Source organism: Calonectris borealis, chromosome W, assembly GCF_964195595.1.
Source record: "Calonectris borealis chromosome W, bCalBor7.hap1.2, whole genome shotgun sequence".
In the NCBI taxonomy this organism is placed as follows: domain Eukaryota; kingdom Metazoa; phylum Chordata; class Aves; order Procellariiformes; family Procellariidae; genus Calonectris; species Calonectris borealis.
In genome coordinates, this window is record NC_134351.1 from 38547081 (window position 1) to 38563057 (window position 15977).

Here is a 15977-nt window from a genome sequence, read left to right on the forward strand (position 1 = left end):
ATGCCCACCAAAGTAAGACGACTGGCTGACGAGAGTATAAGTGCTTCCGATGTGGCTACCCAGGACATCTGCATCGACAATGTCGAGAGCTGCCAGAACTGTCAAATGAATAATCATAATACTACGGTCTGCCGGCGTTCGGGAAACGGGAAACCGAGCGCCAAGAGCCACAGCGCGCCGACACCAATCGCGGCTCCGGTCACCTTCAGGCCAACGGCAGCCCCCAACCAAACGACAGTGCAGAGATACCAGACGCCATTGCCCAGTTTCGACCAGCAACCCAACTTCGACCAGCAACCAGGGGGAGCCTCGGACTGGATCTGGCAACAGCAGTAGATGTCACGCTAATTGACAACCGGCCGCGAAAAATTGCTACAGGAATTAAAGGGCCCATAGTTATCAATGGACAATCTCATGGAGCGTTGTTGTTGGGGTGATCATCCAGTGGTCTCCAAGGACTTTTTATATTACCAGGACTTATCGATTGTGATTCAAAAACTCAGTACCCACATCGTTGACCGAGCAGTGGATCGTATTGACCCTGACTTACCTGTGGACTTAACCGTTTTGCACGGCCCCACACATTTTATTGGTGCACTCACGCAGTGCAAAAAGAAAAAGGGGGAGACTGTGAGAGTATTAGAATGGATATTTACCGGAATGCAACCAAAGACTACAATTCAAGATAACGACACGTTTGATTGGAATGTGCTAGATTGAATTTATAGCTGTTACTGCTGTTTAGCTATTAATTCGCAGGCTCTTGTGCTTGCCATGGGGCTTGCTTGCCTTAATGTGTATTAGAGTCTTGTGCTCGTTAGTGGCTGCTTTTTTGCTCTCGCTGCTTGCTGTACTGCTGCACTGCTTATCGTCTTACTGTGCTGTGCCTGGGAACATTCTGATAACAGCAATGGGGATGCGCCTGGGCCGGCAGATGGCCAGGGCATCGCTGCTGCTTCTGTGCTGCTGTGCTGGACAGGCTGGAACTGCAGCGTGAACTCGAATCAAAGGGACTGTGACCTGTGGCTGAGTCCATGCGGGACAGGACACCCCAAGGCGTCTGTGACTGTGGATAAGCCCATGCCCAAGCAGCAGGAACCACCTGAACCAACAGAGGACAAACTTTACAAGAAGCAGCGCAAGTGCAGCAGTGACCCGACCTGAGCCAACTTTGGTGCCCAGTAACTCCACGCAACGCACCACCTCTGCTGACCTGAGTGACCACCGTAACAGATGGAGCCCAAAGTCATGGACTAAATGAATGCAGTGCACATTTTGTGTACATTTATGGATATTTTATGGACATTTTACAGGGGATTGTGCGGGCCTGTCCTACGTGTAGCCACCATGGGCCTGGTCTCGGAATCGGCGTGAATCCCAGGGGACTCGAGGCCAGAGAATTGTGGCAAGTGGATGTGACTCACGTTGCTGACTTTGGCAGACTGAAATATATACATGTTACGATTGACACCTATAGCAAATTTATATGGGCCACGGCACAAACAGGAGAACGAGCACTCCACGTAATGCGACATTTGACTAGTTGTTTTGCAGTTATGGGAGTGCCACAAACGATAAAAACTGACAATGGCCCTGCATACACAAGCGCCAAAGTGAAACGTTTTTTCCAAACATGGGGAGTGCGACATACTGCTGGTATTCCGCACTCACCCACGGGACAAGCTATCATTGAAAGGGCGCATCAAACGCTGAAACAATATTTGCAAAAATTTAGGGAAATCTCAGATGTACAAGAAAGACTTGTTAAGACTCTTTTTGTGCTAAATCATTTATGTATTTTTGCAGATCAGAAAGAGCCACCAGCATGGGTGCATGGTTATCCTAAAGAAAATAAGGATGACAAGCCAGTTTTCGTTATGTATAGAGATCCAGCAACCGGACTGTGGAAAGGTCCAGCAGAAGTGAAGTATATGGGTAGAGGTTATATGTGTGTACTTACTCCCACAGGGCCGAAGTGGATTCCAAGCCGCTGGACCAAAGCTGCTGTTGCTGATGATGATCAATGTAGCTCTGCCCGTACTGGTCCCAGCGATGCCGTTGCCCAGCCGTGCGAACTTATGGGTGGCGTAGGCGAATAAAACTGGGACGACAGACTTTTGCCTGAGTTCAGCTACGGCAACTGAGCCCTTTAAAACATGTCTGATAGGCTTTCCTGAAGTTATTGCCAGAGATTTTGATAATTGGACGTCTGTAACAGTTAATTGTATAAATGTTACTGTAGCAAATTGCTCGGTACAACTAATAAGAGCCCTAAATCACACTCTCCCTTGGGACCCCCAAGAAATTGACCTTTTGGGGTCAGAAAAAATTGGAAATGCAACTGATAATGTTACTACTCAGACATGTTTTGTGTTTGGCAGCTTTAGCCGCTTTGCCGCACAGGCCCAGACCTTTCAGTCATTGATCGGCATAAGCAGCCGCACTGATGATAACAACCCTTTTGTTAATACCACCGGTTGGACTGTTGTTTCACCTTTTACGAAAGGATTCGAAATAGGCCAATATTGTGGGAATTATAACGCTTCCAAAACACTCAGTGCCTATGGACGGAGTATGAAGGGAACCAATAACTCTTTGTGGAACAATGATACGGCCAAAGCTCTTCCCCCCGGATATTTTTTGATCTGTGGGGATCGAGCATGGCCTGGCATTCCAAAGAACGCCTTTGGAGGGCCTTGTTATGTAGGTAAATTAACTCTGCTCACAGTTAGCCGACAAAGTTGGCTTAATATAACTACAGTAGCGACAAATCGACACAAAAGGTCTATACATCAATTGCAGGCAGATTGTAACGACAATATAGAATTATGGTCAACCACAGCCAATGTATTTGCTTCCCTAGTGCCTAACATAGGCACTACGCAAGCGCTGGCTTGGTATTTTATTAACAATTATAGTTATAGTAAAAATAGCATATCACTGTATTTTAAATAATGTTGTAAAAATGAACCACAATGTATTGGTGGTCCAAAAAGAAAAAGGGGGAATTGTTGGAGAAAGTTAGCCAGACTAGGCCGCGGTGGGAAAATTCTGAGTCATGCTGACAAGGGAGAAAAGAAAGTCATGCTGACCTTGCTCTGTGCAGATAAGCAACTTTGAGAAAGTACAGTATAAGAAAAACAGGATGGAACCCGGACCACGTAGCAGTAACCGAAAGTAGGAGGAATATGATAATGTAATGTTTAGAGCTAAGCCAATGATTGTGAGACAAGTATGCATAAGGTAGAACTTAGTGTATAAATATGTGTAGGGTTTTACAATAAAGTTGAAGCTGGCCTTATCACTCACATTGAGTCGACTGCCTGCCTTCCCTCGCTCGTCGCATCTTCCCAAGTAAACGTTACGCGTGATGGAGCCCTGCTTTCCTGGAGATGGCTGAACACCTGCCTGCCGATGGGAAGTAGGGAATGAATTCCTTGTTTTGCTTTGCTTGCGTTCGCAGCTTTTGCTTTACTTATTAAACTGTCTTTATCTCAACCCACAAGTTTTCTCACTTTTACCCTTCCGATTCTCTCCCCCATCCCATTGTGGGGGGAGTGAGCGAGCGGCTGTGTGGTGCTTAGCTGCTGGCTGGGGTTAAACCACGACAATCCTTTTTTGGCACCCAACGTGGGGCTCGAAGGGTTCAAGATAACAACAGGTTTGATTGAAATGTGCTAGACTGAATTTATAGCTGTTATTGCTGTTTAGCTATTAATGGGCAGGCTCCTGTGCTTGCCATGGGGCTTGCTTGCCTCACTGTATTAGAGTCTAGTGCTCGTTAGTGGCTGCTTTTTGCTTTTGCTGCTTGCTGTACTGCTGTACTGCTGATCATCTTACTGTGCTGTGCCTGGGAATATTTTGATAACAGCAATGGCCATGCACCTGGGCTGGCAGATGGCCAGGGCATCGCTGCTGTTTCTGTGCTGCTGTGCTGGACAGGCTGGAACTCCAGTGTGAACTCAAGTCGAAGGGACTGTGACCTGTGGATGAGTCCACGCGGGAGCAGGACACCCCGAGGTGTCTGTGGCCATGGATAAGCCCGTGCCAGAGCAGGTACATCTCGAAGCATCTGTGGCCGTGGTAATGTCTGTGCCGCAGCAGGTATACCTCTGAAGGGATTGTGGCCTAAGGATAAGTCCATGCTGGAGAAGGTACACCTTGAAGCATCTGTGGCTGTGGATAAGTCTATGCCGCAGCAGGTATACCCCTGGAGAGACTGTGGCTCATAGAGATGGCTGCACACATGCCTGCCGATGGGAAGTAGGGAATGAATTCCTTGCTTTGCTTTGCTTGCATGCGTGGCTTTTGCTTTCCCTATTAAACTGTCTTTATCTCAACCCACGAGTTTTCTCACTTTTACTCTTTGGATTCTCTCCCCCATCCCACTGTGGGGGGAGTGAGCGAGCGGCTGTGTGGTGCTTAGTTGCCGGCTGGGATTAAACCTCGACACTGGTGTAGAGTTAATTTTCTTCATAGTACCTAGTATGGGGCTATGTTTTGGATTTGTGCTGAAAACAGTGTTGATAATATGGGGATGTTTTAGTTATTGCTGAGCAGTGCTTACACAGAGTCAAGGCCTTTTCTGCTTCTCACACTACCCCACCAGCTGGAGGTGCACAAGAAGCTGGGAGGGGACACAGCCGGGACAGCTGACCCCAACTGACCAAAGGGATATTTCAAACCATATGAAATCATGCTCAGCATATAAAGCTGGGGGAAGAAGAAAGAAGGGGGGACGTTCGGAGTGATGGTGTTTGTCTTCCCAAGTAACCGTTACAAGTGATGGAGCCCTGCTTTCCTGGAGATGGCTGAACACCTGCCTGCCGATGGGAAGTACGGAATGAATTCCTTCTTTTGCTTTGCTTGCGCACACAACTTTTGCTTTACCTGTTAAACAGTCTTTATCTCAACCTATGAGTTTTCTCACTTTTACCCATCTGATTCTCTCTCCCTTCCCATTGTGGGGGGAGTGAGCGAGCGGCTGTGTGGTGCTTAGCTGCTGGCTGGTGTTAAACCACGACACAAGGAAACAGGAGGAGAGGCTGAGGGGGCACTGGGAAAGAGCCATCTCAAGGGAGTTTATGTAGCAGAGGAGCCCATTGTGTAGGTAAGTATGCAGACAATTTCTGAATACGCAATATTAGCTTGATAAATTATAAAAGATTCCTTGGAGTCATGCCAGGTGTCATGGTTTACCTGGCAGGCAGCCAAATACCATGCAGCTGCTCACCTACTCCCTCCCACCACAGTGGGACAGGGAGAAAATCTGAAGGGTAAGAGTGAGAAAAACTCGTGGGTTGAGATAAAGACAGAGTAATAGAACAGAAAAGGGAAAAAAAAAATAACAATAGTGATAGAATATACAGAGTGATGCACAACGCAATTGCTCACCACCCGCGCTGACCGATAACCAAGTAGCAATCGCTACTTCCTGGAACACGCCTACCATTCATATACTGAGCATGACGTCACATGGTATGGAATACCCCGTTGGCCAGCTGGGCCAGCTGTCCTGGCTATGCTCCCTCCCAATGCTTGTTTTGGTTTGTTGTTTTTTTTTTTTTAAGCTGAATATCCTTGACTAGGAGGGTACTTAGCAACAACTGAAAACATCAGTGTGTTATCAACATATTTCTCATACTAAATCCAAAACACAGCACTAGGAAGAAATTTAACTCTATCCCAGCCAAAACCAGGACAGTATCCACCCCTTATTCTATACCATCTACGTCATGCCCAGGTCTCACATTTTCTAATATATTCCAATTAATCAACACCACCATTCTTGTCTTTACATATATATATATACACACACAGATATCATTCCCTTAGTCTATGGGCCATCCCTCTAAAATGTCCATTGAGTTCATTTAGTCCATGACTTTGGGCTCCATCTGTCATAACAGTCTTTCAGGGCAGGAGAGATGGTGTGTGGTGTTGGATTGTTGCATCCTGAAGCCAGTTCTGGTTCCATTAACACTACGCTCGTCTGGTTCTATCATAGTTGCACTTTGCTTGATTTCATCGGAGTTAGTACATTCTTCATTAATCTGGGTGATTTGTACTGCTATACCATTGACAGTAACCATAGAAATAATGATATACAATATCATATAACAATTAACATCATACAATTCAGTTCATTGGCTATTTTCACCCAAAATCAAATACCCTTGAGGTACACACCGGACCTCCCCATCCTTTCGCATTACCCACCAAATGCACCCAGGTCCTTGAGCAAAAGCAATCCCATGAATGGGTTTTCCCTTGCCAGAGGCAGGAGTAACCCAGATGGTCTTCCCCAACGTATTTCTCAAATGTACTACAGGGACTTCATCCCCCTCTACAGGCTGTGTTTCAGTACCAACCATTTTCAAAGCAGCTCGAATCCCTTCATATGCTGCCAATATCTCCTTCTCAGTTGGAGTGTAGCGGGCCTCGGATCCTCTGTATCCCCGACTCCAGAACCCTAAGGGTCGACCTCGAGTCTCCCCTGGTGCTTTCTGCCAGAGGCTCCAGGTAGGGCCATTCTCCCCAGCTGCGGTGTAGAGCACATTCTTCACATCTTGTCCTGCCCAGACTGGCCCAAGGGCTACTGCCTGAACTATCTCCTGTTTAATTTGTTCAAAGGCTTGTCGTTGCTCAGGGCCCCATTTGAAATTGTTCTTCTTCCTGGTCACTTGATAGAGAGGGCTTACAATCAGGCTGTATCTGGAATATGCATTCTCCAAAAGCCCACAATGACTAAGAAGGCTTGTGTTTCCTTTTTGCTAGTTGGTGGGGACATGGCTGTTATTTTGTTGATCACATCCATTGGGATCTGATGATGTCCATCTTGCCATTTTATTCCTAAACACTGGATCTCCTGTGCAGGTCCCTTGACCTTACTTTGTTTTATGGCAAAGCCGGCCTTCAGAAGGATTTGGACTATTCTCTCCCCTTTCTCAAAAACTTCTTCTGCTGTGTTACCCCATACAATGTTGTCATCAATGTATTGCAGGTGTTCGGGAGCCTCACCCTGTTCCAGTGCAGTGTGGATCAGTCCATGGCAAATGGTAGGGCTGTGTTTCCACCCCTGGGGCAGTCGGTTCCAGGTGTACTGGACGCCCCTCCAAGTGAAAGCAAACTGTGGCCTGCACTCTGCCGCCAAAGGGATTGAGAAGAACGCCTTAGCGATATCCATTGTGGCATACCACTTGGCTGCCTTTGACTCCAGTTCGTATTGGAGTTCTAGCATGTCCGGCACGGCAGCACTCAGTGGTGGCCTGACTTCGTTCAGGCCACGGTAGTATACTGTTAGTCTCCACTCTCCATTGGACTTTCGCACTGGCCATATGGGACTGTTGAAGGGTGAGCGAGTCTTGCTGATCACTCCTTGGCTCTCCAGTCGACGAATCAGCTCATGGATGGGCATCAGGATGTCTCGGTTGGTGCGATATTGCCGCCGGTGCACTGTTGTGGTAGCGATTGGTACCTGCTGTTCTTCAACCCTCAGCAATCCCACAACAGAAGGGTCCTCCGAGAGACCAGGCAAGGTGGACAGCTGTTTAATTTCCTCCGTCTCCAGGGCAGCTATACCAAAATTCCACCGGTACCCTTTTGGGTCCTTGAAATACCCTCTCCTGAGGTAGTCTATGCCAAGGATGCACGGAGCCTCTGGGCCAGTCACAATGGGGTGCTTCTGCCACTCCTTCCCGGTTAGGCTCACTTCGGCCTCCAATACAGTTAACTCTTGGGATCCCCCTGTCACTCCAGAAATACAAATGGGTTCTGCCCCTTTATAGCTTGATGGCATCAGGGTACACTGTGCACCAGTGTCTACGAGAGTCTTATACTCCTGTGGGTCTGATGTGCCAGGCCATCGGATCCACACAGTCCAGTAAACCCGGTTGTCCCTTTCCTCCACCTGGCCGGAGGCAGGGCCCCTCTAGTTCTGGTCATAGTATCTGTTTCTCACTTCTTGCAAACGCAAGTTCAGAATTTCTTCATTACAATCCAAAGATCAGCCCTTCTGCTCTGTCTGGGGAACTGTTCACTGGAAACTGGACCGTTGTGAGAGAGGTTTTTCCTGAAAACTGGAGCAGCATTTTTCCTGGGAGAACCCCCTTGTGTCATTGTTTTTCCTTGCAACTCACATACACGTGCCTCTAGGGTCAAGGTAGGTTTTCCATCCCACTGCCTCATGTCCTCTCCGTGGTCATGCAGGTAAAACCACAGGGTGCCCCGTGGTGTGTACCTTCTATATCCTCTCTCTTGAGCAGAAAAACATTGACTCCTAATGGCTGAGATACTGGTCCATACAGGTGGAGAATAGGACATATCCTCTTTGAGTTGCTGGACCTCCCAGGACAGTTTCTCCACAGCAGAGACAAGGGAGGAGGAGATAGTTTCTTCGAAATCCCGGAGTCTGCTAACCACGTCATGCACCATTGGTGCTTCTTCCTCTTTCCAGCACAGTACTGCCAACGAACTGGCATGTGACGCTGGTGCACTTCGTACCAACTTCCGCCACATGGGTCGCGTGCACTGGACGTCATCTGGATCTTTGGGCGTTTGGTCGTTGTCCTGGTCACTATAAACCACCTCCAGTATGCCTAATTCTCTCAGGTACTGGATACCGCTCTCCATAGTGGTCCATTTGCCTAGGCGATATATAACATCTTCCTTGAAGGGATACCTTTCCTTCACGCCTGACAGCAGTCGCCTCCAGAGGCTGAGGACCTGTGTCCCTTTTCCAATTGCTTTGACAATGCCCCCTTCCCTAGCAAGGGATCCCAGCTGTTTGGCTTCCTTCCCCTCTAATTCCAGGCTACTGGCCCCATTATCCCAGCATCGAAGCAGCCAGGTAACAATGTGCTCGCCTGGACGACGGTTGAAATCTCTCCGCATATCTCACAACTCACCCAGATATAGGTATTGGGTGGCTTCCGTCTCGTTTATGAGTTCTTCCTCTTCCTCCTCCCCTCCTTGTGATGGCCCTGCTTTTCCATCATCCCTTTCTAAATGACCTGACTTTCGCTTTCAAGATTTCCTCTTCTGTACAGGGGCGATGGACACCAGCAAGGGTTGGTCCTCTGGTTCAGCTGCAGTGCTCGTCGCTGGGATTATAGTAGCCACAGTGCTCGTCGTGGGGGTTGGAGTATCCGCAGGGCCCATCGCAGGGGTTGGAGTAGCCGCAGTGCCCGTCGTTTTCTCATCAGTTCCTGAGACCTTCTCTCCCAGTTGAGGGTTCTGAATAGTGTTGAACAGGGCTCGGTAGGCATGAGCCAGGCCCCAGCACGTTGCAGTGATTTGTGTTTCTCTGGAATTGCCAGGGTGACAGCATGCTTTCTCCAAATATTTTACTAGTTTTTCAGGATTCTGCACTTGTTCAGGGGTGAAGTTCCAAAACATTGGAGGTGACCACTGTCCTAGGCGCTTGCCCATACTATCCCACACACCCTGCCACTCATAACTATCCAGCCTTGGGGCAGATCTCTGGGTGGTATTCCTAAGTAGTTGTTTAACCTTAAACAAGTCCTGAGACACATTCAGGAGACATAGCAATAGGAACATGCTGGTTTGAACATCCCAAGGATATTCAAAATCCTCAAGAGCTATTGTAACTAGCCTGGAGGAGAAGGGGAAGGTAAAGGAAGCTGTCTCCCCTGTAAATTGGCTCTCCCAGGAGTAGGAGTAAAAAGTGTAATTATTAATAGTTTCCAAAAGATAGCTCCCGAAGAACAGGAATGACGGCAGTGCTGAATACAGTCTATACAGTCTCCTGACCAATAATTTTATCATAACATAAACCAGTGTCACACAGTATAGCAAAGCGATGACCTTAATCCATTTCCCAGAGATGACCAACCCCACATAAAAACTGATAATCAGCAGTATAGACAGCCAGTAAGGTGCTACATACCAAAACTGCAAGAACAGATCCAACAACTCTGAGAGCAAATAAACCAACATTGTGACCAGTGAGTACTAAACTGATATAATGAATGCTTATAACGAATTTGGTTTAACCTGTTCGGGTCAGATGTGTCATTATCTCAACCCTTCGAGCCCCACGTTGGGTGCCAAAAAGGACTGTCGTGGTTTAACCTGGCAGGCAGCCAAATACCATGCAGCCTCTCGCTCACTCCCCCCCACCACAGTGGGACGGGGAGAGAATCGGAAGGGTAAGAGTGAGAAAACCTTGTGGGTTGAGATAAAGACAGTTTAATAGAACAGAAAAAGGGAAAATAATAATGATAATGATAAAATATACAAAATGAGTGATGCACAATGCAATTGCTCACCACCCGCGCTGACCGATAACCAAGTAGCGATCGGTACTTCCTGGATCACGCCTACCCTTCATATACTGAGCATGACGTCACATGGTATGGAATACCCCATTAGCCAGCTGGGCCAGCTGTCCTGGCTGTGCTCCCTCCCAACACTTGTTTTGTTTTGTTTTATTTTGTTTTGTTTTGTTTTAAGCTGGATGTCCTTGACTAGCAGGGTACCTAGCAACAACTGAAAACATCAGTGTGTTATCAACATTCTTCTCATACTAAATCCAAAACACAGCACTAGGAAGAAATTTAACTCTATCCCAGCCAAAACCAGGACACCTGGCTATATATAAACACCTGCATTTCGGATGAGATGAGAAACGTGTGTGAGGACTGGGGAGGTTAGAGCTGCCACTTTGAAACGTGGTGCCAAGTGGGAATTTGGAGCCATCGGTTAAGAGCGCTCTTCTGGATATTCCAGTTGGTACTTGTAACAGACTCATGTTATGAAAATATTGTAAAATAATGTGCTGTTCATACACGATAATGTTGAATAATACTCTGTAGTGTTTCTCCCTTGCTATGGTAAAGGCTCTAAGAAATAATGCCTCCCTAGTTCAGAGAGCTGTAGATAAAACATGCAACTATTGTATTATCAGTAATGAGTTTTGTTAGTTTAGAAACCTTTTCCTGTTGTCAATTTGCACATCACAAGATAGTGTTCAAGACAAGGGTCATTTCAAAATGGCAAGAATGCAGCACAAGCTTAATTGTGAATGAATGCTCTAAAAGAGCTTTTGTGCCCTGGAATCTTGATATTTTAAAGTTTGGTCACAGAGATCTACTAAATGTAATGACATTGAATGATAAGGCCTCTCTAGTTAGGCGAGATGGAGCCAAGACTGGATATCTGCATATGTGTTGAAAATAATAGAAGCAAATCCATGCAAGTATGGGGCACATGATGTCCTCCATACAAGTTAACTGCTAGCAGAAAACTTCACTTTTCACACCATAGCCCCAGTTTATACTCAGTGCATGTAGGTATCTTACCTTATGGGTTATTAACCCATGGGTTAATCTCATGATTAATACGATGTAAGTCTTGGTGTTGGGTAAGCCACAAGGGCTGCCAGGCTGGGGCATGACTTTGATTTCTGGTGGGAGAAACAAGCAGAAGATAGAATCATAGAATCATAGAATCATACAGGTTGGAAAAGACCTCTAAGATCATCGTGTCCAACCGTCAACCCAACACCACCATGCCCACTACACCATGTCCCTAAGGGCCTCATCTACACGTCTTTTAAATACCTCCAAGGATGGTGACTCCACCACTTCCCTGGGCAGCCTGTTCCAAGGCCTGACCACTCTTTCAGTAAAGAAATTTTTCCTAATGTTCAATCTAAACCTCCCTTGGTGCAACTTGAGGCCATTTCCTCTCGTCCTATCGCTAGTTACTTGGCAGAAGAGACCAACACCCACCTCGCTACAACCTCCTTTCAGGTAGTTGTAGAGCGCGATGAGGTCTCCCCTCAGCCTCCTCTTCTCCAGGCTAAACAACCCCAGTTCCCTCAGCCGCTCCTCATAAGACTTGTGCTCCAGGCCCTTCACCAGCTTCGTTGCCCTCCTCTGGACACACTCCAGCACCTCCATGTCCTTCTTGTAGTGAGGGGCCCAAAACAGAACACAGTATTCGAGGTGCGGCCTCACCAGTGCCGAGTACAGGGGCACGATCACCTCCCTAGTCCTGCTGGCCACACTATTTCTGATGCAGGCCAGGATGCCATTGGCCTTCTTGGCCACCTGAGCACACTGCCGGCTCATGTTCAGCCGGCTGTCAACCAGCACCCCCAGGTCCTTTTCCTCTGGGCAGCTTTCCAGCCACTCTTCCCCAAGCCTGTAGCGTTGCCTGGGGTTGTTGTGGCCGAAGTGCAGGACCCGGCACTTGGCCTTGTTGAACCTCATACAGTTGGCCTCGGCCCATCGATCCAGCCTGTCCAGGTCCCTCTGCAGAGCCTTCCTACCCTTGAGCAGATCAACACTCCCGCCCAACTTGGTGTCATCTGCAAACTTACTGAGGGAGCACTCGATCCCCTCATCCAGATCATTGATGAAGATATTGAACAGGACCGGCCCCAGTACTGAGCCCTGGGGAACACCGCTCGTGACCGGCCGCCAACTGGATTTAACTCCGTTCACCACAACTCTCTGGGCTCGGCCGTCCAGCCAGTTTTTTACCCAGCAAAGAGTGTACCTGTCTAGGCCGTGAGCCGCCAGCTTCTCTAGGAGAATGCTGTGGGAGACAGTGTCAAAGGCCTTACTGAAGTCCGAGTAGACCACATCCACTGCCTTTCCCTCATCCACTAGGCGGGTCACCTGGTCATAGAATGACCAGATGCTGTGGTCCATGAAAACATCTGAAGCACCATGTGTGGTGGGGTGAAGGGGTAAAGTGGACACCACACACAACAGAAAAAGGGCCAAGCAGGTCACCTTCAGCAGTGAGGCAGTGTGCTCCCGTGGAAAGGGCTGGCGTTCATCCCAACTGGGAGCACTGGAGGGGGCAGCAGGGGTGAAGCAGACGTCCCGGGGCTTTTGGGGAGCACCAGCGGTGCAGCCAGGGATCGGAAGGAGCCATCTGGGTGACTCATCACTGCAAGCACAGCGGCGAGGCTCACAAGGACCTCGGCCAACAAGCCCTGCCATTGCCCAGCATGAGATAGTGTTGTGCTTCAGAGATGATGTCTGGAGAAGAGCTTCATCTGGGGCTTAGTCTGACCCATGGCACTCTCATGTAACGGCAACACACCCACCCATGCTCCACATCCTCTGGCAAGTATTTGAAGCTGCTCAGCCAGATATTGCTGAAGGTAGGCAGGTTCAGAGAGAAACGCAACAGCCTCCAGTCATGGTCCCCCATTTCGATTCGCAGGCTGAGCAGAAATCGCCCCCGGAGCATGAAATTGCACTGTGACAGGCATAAACAGGCTGGTGGCAGGCTGTTATTTTGGAGGTGGTGGGAGTGCACACACTGGCTGCTCCTATCTGTAATGTATGTATTGATCCTGGGTATTTGGGGCCAGATGTGTCCCATACCCTCCTATCGCCATGGAGATTCCTTCTGGGAAATAAGCATTTATTTCTTCTTCTTCTTGGATCTGTCACATTACTGTCTGCAATTAGGATGATTAGTGATACTTGGGTCCTTGTTTCCATTAGGAGGAAAAACCTGACTATAAAATTCAGCTATCTTTCCAGCGTACTACAGTTTATTAACATGTAACATGCCCTCAGTCCTGTGATCCCACAAACAACTGGAACAAGCAGGAGAAGCAGCTTTGGTTGTCTCAACCATGGCCAAAGGAAGGGACATTTAATGGTCCCCTTGTTTCAGCCTGGCCAGTGCTTCAGTCCTCCTGCCGGCAAGGGCAGCGTTTGCTCGTGGTCAGTGACTTGCTGGCATCTCTCCAAGTGTGCCGGCATGACCATGCGCTCACATAGCTATTCTTTAAGGGTCTTAATTCAAGACAGGCATAATAAGCAAAATAAGAAAATATCTGAACATCCTCTAAATTTGGACGTGTCTGAAATTGCAGATAGGATCTCAGTTTCACAAATGTGCTGTATCTTTAGCTGCCAAATCCCTGGATACGACCATCTTTGAATTTCAGAGAGTCTTAAAGCATGAACCAGACTGGATTTCTGTTTTTTTTTCTTTTTCTTTCCCTTTTTTTCTTTTTTTTTTTCCCTCTGGCTAATGACCCATTCTGGCAATTCCGTAGCAGATCATTTGTTTAAAGATATAATGGAGATGGTGATTAGGCTGGCTCAGGAAGGAGGAGGTGGGAGACAGCATGCAGAGCAACACCAGCTACTTGGCAGAGGGCTCTGGGAGGCTGCGGCACCCAGTGCAGCACTCACACTTGGCAGGGAAGGCTGAAGGGCTCTATTTAGCCAGGATGGCTGCCTGGAGCTGGAATAAGGCAGGCTTGTAGTGCCTCAGCCTTTCAAATGGTCTCCGAGAAAGCTGGGAGGTGTTTTTTTGGGTCCCCGGGGAGGCAATGATTTCTAATGATGAAAAGTTTGGTTTGACAGCAGGAAGGATGGCTGCCAGCCAGACTGAGAGCTCACACAGCTGGGCAGGGCAGGCGGTCAAGCACCACTGAAGAGGGAGGTTATGAAAAGCTTGGTGGACCCAAAAAGACAGAAGTGACACTCTCGGAGGAGAGCACAGGGCTTCTCTGGCCAGGCCAAACAGCCTTGCAGCTAAAGGAAGGTCGCTCCTTCCCACTGCCGGCACGTCTGGAGCATCCCCAGTCAGTGCAGTCCTCGGAGCAGAGCTGTCTGTTTCATAAATTTAAGCGCTGTAAGTCAGTCCCCAGTCCCCAAGCATCTCCCGCTTCCAGTTCTGGGACTGTCATTTCTTATTTTCTCTAGAACAAAGTTTGAAGGAAACACAAGAATGTCTCAAACAGAATTTGTAGCAATTTTATACATAAGATGGTGTTACACCAGCAGTGACATAAATTTAAAAGTATAATGTACCAGACAAAAATAACTGCTGAGAACAGCATGATAGCTGCATTTCATGGTGTTTGCTATAATATTCTCATATTATGTGGCATACATATTTCAGAATGCAAACACTCCAACTTGCTTCTCCTTAAGTTTTGAATTGGTAATACAATCCATATGACAAAGACTAGGAAACAAATGTTTGAGATGCAGATTCATCTGTATCTGCAAGTCTGTCCTGGGGAAAGGCAGGAGGAGGAGGTAAATATAATGCAGAAATAAAAGAGAAATGGAAAGCAAAATAGAGAGGACACAAAATTAACCTTTTACAAAAGCCCTTATTTCATCAAATAGAAAAAATCCAGGGCAAAATTTCCAATACTACTGTATTTATCTTGGAAGTGTCCTGTAAAAATGTATTTCTGACACAACCAAAGCAAATTTACAAAGCTATAGACAAAAATATCAGGCATATGCTATGGAGCTCCCGGGAGCCTCTGGCAGTGAAACAACACAACAGTCATAGTGGTTCAACAGATCAGCAAAAGCTCCCAGTGTGATGTGACAAAATTGAATTTGTACCCAAGGGACAAACGCACATGATCAGGGAGGTAATTTTGATCCTGTGTGTAGCCTTGATGAGCCCAGCTCTGGAACCAGGCAAACTGTTCCACTGGCAGTGTTTTTTAAAGATTTCAAAAAGTTTGGAGAAGATAAGAAGAGAGTCATGAAATTATTCAAAATGCCTTTCAAGAACCTCTTCCTTCATCTCTTTACAAAATGAAAATTGAGAGGGCATTTGAATATAGTGTCTAAATAAGTTCATGGGGAGAAAATACTTACCAAGAGAGAAACACATTGCAAGAACTTGTGACTAGAACCTAAAACCAGGTGAATTCAAATCAGAAATTAGAAAAGTTATGCAAGTAGTCCATTGCCCAGTCCTTGATATGCTTGTCAGGCGTCCTGCTGGAAGATATGTTTGTTTATGCTTGATGGAGGAGAAAGAGGGTGGCATGGAATGGGCAAAGATGCACGGCAGATCCAATTAAAAGTTATGCTCCGTCCATCCAGCACAAGCCAGCAGCAAGGCAGCTCTTCTAAGTGAGGTGTGTAGGCTTCTTCTGTAGCCAATAGAGAAAGTAAAACAAGGGAATGAATCACGCCATTTATCTCAAACATCAGTCCTGG